Source organism: Elephas maximus, chromosome 10 (genome assembly GCF_024166365.1).
Source record: "Elephas maximus indicus isolate mEleMax1 chromosome 10, mEleMax1 primary haplotype, whole genome shotgun sequence".
NCBI lineage: Eukaryota > Metazoa > Chordata > Mammalia > Proboscidea > Elephantidae > Elephas > Elephas maximus.
This window is the reverse complement of record NC_064828.1, coordinates 32,229,241-32,235,240: the sequence shown is the minus strand read 5'-3', so window position 1 is coordinate 32,235,240 and position 6,000 is coordinate 32,229,241.

The following is a 6,000-nucleotide window of genomic DNA, read 5'->3' as shown; positions in this document are numbered from 1 at the left end:
TCCAAAACGTGTGCCCAGTTTACAGTGAGGGATTCTTATTTCTCTGTTTCTTGGCCCTAGGAAACACAGAATCATTATTTTGCCAACCACAAAGAGAACCAGTTCACCCTTTTTTTTATGTTCTTTATACACATGGACACTAAAGTATCTTTCCTGGGAGAAGAAGCCACAGTTGAGTTAGAACAGCACTCTCAAGTGATCAGGCTTCCTTCCCAAACAGAGAATTGTGTAAGAATAATTAATAGAATATTACGTGAAACCACACAGGAAAAGCTATCTCCAGTCCTAAAGATTCCTTGCTCTAAATCATGAGGAATAGGCTCTGATTCAAAAACCAAGAATCCATACTCTTGACCACAGCACTTATTTAGAATTTAAAAAAAGAGATGATGTCAGTGTTAAGGATACTCAGGACTGGGAGGAACCAGACCTCCCGCTGCAACACAACTCTTCTTCTCACAGATGACTGGGCTTTCCCTCACTGGCTCTGCCAATAAGGAGATAGGAAGGAGACTCCAAATAAGGACTTTCCTGAAAGACCTTCTTTCTCAAGAGTATTTTTTTGAGCAGCTACAAAGAAAGGAAGGAAAAGGTAGAGAAAGAAAGACCCTAGGAGCTGGGAACGGTGGAGTTTTTACAACATGGACCTGTGAAGAGACCAATATCCATCAGAATTGGAGAGACATGTGCAGAAATCAATGGAATGGATTCCAGAGATCTCATTTAGTCTATATCTGCCCTAATAATGATGAGACCAGCAGTTTTCCAATACTTAACAGTGGCAATGTTTCAGGAGAGAATAAATCCATAGGTTCACTAAGCAGAAGAGCCAGAGGGAGCTTCATTAAATGTGTGTCATGGAATATTTTTCAGTCTGGAGGGAAAATGCCATTATGACTGAAAACAGGAGCATTTCCGGAGATTAGAACTAAGGTTTTCACTTAGATTGCCCCTCTCCATCCCTAGCTCAGTATAATATCAGGGCTTCTGAGTTCTGAAGCATCAAAGCTGGAATTTGTTCCTTTTCCTCTCCTTGTCCCCAGCTGAGAACACTACCTGGGAGAAACCATAATTCTTCCCACCCCTGCCAGGGCTGCCCAGGCCCTCCTGTGCTCAGGGTTTGTGCTCAGCTCCCCCTGCAGTTCCTTTCACTGTGTTACTCAGAGCACAGTAGTACATAGCCGTGTCTGACATTTGAACTGAAGACTTCTTCAGGTGGAAGGAGCTGTCACTGTTAACAAGATTGGCCTGAAACCCTTGATTCTCTCTTCGTGTTGAGCTCTTTAGCAGGAGTTGAGGAGCTTTGTTGAGATACTGGACATACCAGAAAAGGAAAAGACTCACTGTTGTAGAGCTGCTCTGGTAAGTGCAGTTCAGGATCATAGATGCCCCCTCAGAGAGGGTAACTGGGCCTTCTGTCTGGGTCACTGGGTCTCCATTGGTCCCTCCTAAAATTTTTTAAGATTTTGTTATTTTGGAATATATGAACAGAAGACAGTCCCCAGTGGGGAAAGGGAACTAGACATCACCCAGATCCAGGAATGAAAAATCACTTAAAAATGAAGCATTACTCACTGATAATTAGCAGCAGGACCACCACAGGCACTGAGCAAAAAGCAGAAAGCATGGCTAGTTGAGCTGTGGAAAAGAAAGCAGACTTTGTACCCTGCTGATAGGCTTGCTGCTCTAGTTTCAGATCCTGGATTCTGGGATAGAATCTGCTAGAAAATCCTTGCTTCTTCGGGAAGAGCACTTTCTACTCTGCCCAATTCACCAACTGTAGAGATAACATATACAGAGGAGGGCCAATGAGTGTCAAACCACCACGTGAATCTGGGAATAAACCACATCTATAGGAATTTTTTTATATATATTTTTATAGGAATTTTTTTATAGGAAAGAGCGCCCTCTTGTGGCAGGAGCCCCTGTTAAACAGTGGCGATGAAGGATTTGATTCATCTTTTATATTCATATCTCCAGCACCATGCACAACATCTAGCCCTCAGTAACTGAATACAAAATTCTTCATTACATATTTATGCTCCTTTCCTGCTAATAAACCATCACAGTTTGTTGTTATAAAGAATGGGCAACATAAATCAGCTTACAATATGACTCTGTTGGGCTACAACCACTTCATTTCTTCGGAGTTTGGCATTGCCTCAGCTTTGCTACCACATTTCTTTATCCCTATTACTCTAAAACCTTTACTTGCACGGTTTACCATCATCTTACTTGGCCACCATTTGCTATCACGTAGAAACCCTGGTGGCGTCAAGGTTAAGAGCTCGGCTGCTAAACAAAAGGTCGGCAGTTCCAATCCAGCAGGCGCTACTTGGAAACCCCGTGAAACAGTGCTACTCTGCCCTGTAGGGTCGCTATGAATCGGAGTGGACCCGACAGCAATGGGTGATGGTGGTGCTATCCTGAAGGAACTACAGTGTTCCAGTTATGCGGTCAGCTGCTAAAGGAAAGGTTGGCAGTTGGAACCCACTAGCCACTCCGTGGGAGAAAGACGTTGACAGTCTGCTTCTGTACGGATTTGCAGCCTTGGAAACCTTATGGGGCAGTTTTACTCTGTCCTTATAACGTCGTTATAAGTCGGAATCAACTCCATGGCAATGGGTTTGGCTTTTGTTTGGTTTTGTTTGTTGCTATCACATATATTCGCATTAAACAAAACAAAGAAACCTGTTGCTGTCCAGTTAATTCCAACTCATGGTGACCCCATGTGTTACAGAGTAGAAAAACTCCATAAGGTTTTCTTGGCTGTAATCTTTAAGGAATCAATTCACCAGGACTCTCTTCTGTGGAGCTGCTAGGTGATTTCGAACTGCCAACCCTTAGGTTAACAACGGATGGCAAACTGCTTGTGGCATCAGGCTCCTTATAGTTGCATTAAAAAAGAAAAAACATTGCCGTCAAGTTGATACCGACTCATAGCAACCCTATAAGACAGAGTAGAACTGCCCCATAGGGTTTCCAAGGAGCAGCTGATGGATTCTAACTGCCGACCTTTTGGCTAGCAGCCTGAGCTCTTAACCACTGTGCAGCCAGGACTCCATATTCACATTAAGGGATTGAAATTGCATGACTGTACTCTGGTACACTGTGATCATCCAAATAATTCAAAATATTCATTCTTAAATTGTTATTTAAATTAAGACAAAATTTTTTTAATGTTCATAGAATTCTCATACCTGTAGTCTTGTGTCTATGTCAACATTTATAACATGCATAAATGACCCTCTCCCCTGAACTTCAGACCTGTATTTCCAACAGTCACAGAACATCTCAAACTCTACACGCCCGTAACTAAACTCCTGATCTTCCCCTCCCTCTCCTTCTGACCTACCCTCAAAAAGCCTACTCCGTCTGCATCCTTCCTCATCTCACTTGGTAACAACTTCATTGTTCTGTTTGCTTAAGGTCAAAAACTTTGGAGTCATCTTTGGGTTTTGTTTTTGTTTTTGTTTTTTCCACATCCCATACAATAGGTCAGAAAAAGTTGATTCTACCTTCCAAATAAATCTAGAATTTGTTCACTTCGCAGCACCTCCACTGCTACCCTTGTCCAGCCTACCCTTATCCCATCTGGATTGTTGCAATAGCCTAGCTTTTGCTCGTAACTCTACAGTCTTTTCTCAACACAGTAACTAAAGTGGTACTCTTAAAACGGAAGTCAGATGAATCGTTTCCTTGTCAATCTCCTCCGACGGCTCCCCATTCCACTCAGGGTGGACTACTTATAAATTTACTTACTGACTTATTTCAAAAAGATTTTGAAGAGATTTGCAATAAGATTAATGAGGTGGAAAGATAAAGGAAGTAAATTTAATGCCCAGAGCAAAAATCTTGAGTCTGGACTTCCTGGGGAAAAAAGAACCGACATAAAAACAAGTATCTATTGAATACTTAGTGTACTAGTTAGTATACCTATTACTGTAAGAGTTGAATTATATTTATTTTTGTAATTTCATATAAGCCTAACAATAATCTTATGAGGTCCTTCTAATTCCTATTATTCTGTAAAAGAGGAAATTGGTACTCAGAGATGAGACACTTGCCCAAGACTACAGCCGGCCATTGGCAGAGCTAGGATTTGCACACTGATGTCACTATGAGTCAAAATCGACTCGACGGCAACGGGTTTGGTTTGGGTTTGGTGCTAGACTCCAATGCCCATCCCCTTTAATGCTGTACTGCCAATTGTAATTTATACCTACCATTTATTACGAAGCGAGAAGCGTGTCAATTCCTCACGGGAGAAAACTGTTTACCCAATTCTAAATTCTTTTACATCTGATCATTTCTTAGTTCCCTCCCCATCTGTGTCCTGAGTTGTTGAACACACCCCCACCCTTCTTTCAGCCCCCTTTCCTGACATGACTCTGCCCTTTATCCAAATACACTGAATCTTTGTGCCTCACAGATTCCTTTAAAGAAAAATGTGATGAAAACTCCTCCCGAAAATATACATCCCTTTACAGCACAAGATCTATATTCAATTTCAAAGAGTTTATGAACCTTAAGAGACTTCAACCATGGTTACCAATCCTTGCATTAGGTCTCCCCTTCTCTCTGACCAAGGAGCCCTGGTGGCCCAGTGGTTAAGTGCTCAGCTGCTAACTGAAAGATGAGCAGTTTGAATCCACCAGCTGCTCTAAGGAAGAAAGACATGGCAGTTTGCCTCCATAAAAATTACTGCCTTGGAAACCCTATGGGGCAGCTCTACTCTGTCCTATAGGTTTGCTATGAATTGGGATTGACTCATCAGCAATGGGTTTGGTTTTTTTGGTTTCTCTCTGACTAAAGAATCCCAGATGCCAGTGACTCAGAGGTCATTATTTCCTTATCCCTAGCTCCCTCTATTATGTTGATTGTGCCTAAAGTAAGGAATTTGAGCTAGAGGATTGCTAAGTTATATTCCACCCCTCAACTTCTATTTTTCTAATTATTTTCCTTCCCTACTCTTCCCTGGCAATGCAGTGGTTAAGAGCTTGGCTGCTAACCAAAATGTTGGCAATTCAAATCTACTGAACTGGCCGCTCCTTGGAAACCCTATGGGAAAGTTCTACTCTCTTCTATAAGGGTGCTATGAGTCAGGATCAACTAGATGGCAATGGGTATGGGACTGTCCTGCATATACTCTTTCAGCATCTCTCCCCTACACTCACACCCACACAGTATAGTGAGCCATATCACTGTAGCAGTGACTATATGCAGTCCACAGTAGACTCAGACATCAACCTGGTCCCAAACAGTCAGCTAAAACCCAAAGATTCTGCTGTCACTAGTAACTGAACATGCTCTGACATCTGGGGTCTGTTCTTTTCAGTAATAATCTAAAAAAGGGTCAAGAAAGGAGGTAATACAAGGATGACAGACATTTGTATAAATGGGAAGGCAGGTGCATTGCAGTGAATTACTTAATATGGCTCTTCTAGCCATGCATGGTCTTGTAACTCTCACAAAATGACTGGTGGGACTATGCATATAAGGTGCTTGTGGCCCACCAAGGGGATTGGACAGCCAGCTAATAATGCAAATAAGGTGCATGGAGCCCTTGTGTGGTGGGACCATGCAATATAAGGTGTACGAAACCCTAACAAGGTGATTGGACAGTTTTGACAATCCCCTTGTTAGGGTTAAAGCAAGCCAATCCCAGAAGGGGAGAGGGGACCTCACTGTCATCAGAAGAAGAGCCAGGAGCAGAGCGCATTCTTTGGATCCAGGGTCTCTGCTCTGAGAACCTCCCAGATCCAGGAGACAGAGAGCTGCAACACCAGAGAGGGTGTAGGATGGTGAGAAGTGGCAGCAACAGAACCAGGACACAGGTACGAGACGGCACAGTGGGCTTCCTGGCCCACAGAGCAATGCGGCTACAGTGGGCCTATGGAGCGGAGCAAAAGAGCTGAGCACCTTCAGGTAAGAGGTTTGCTGGTGGAGTGGGGTGCCTCCAGGCACTTGTCAGAGCTCAGCTTCCGGACAAAAGAGTGA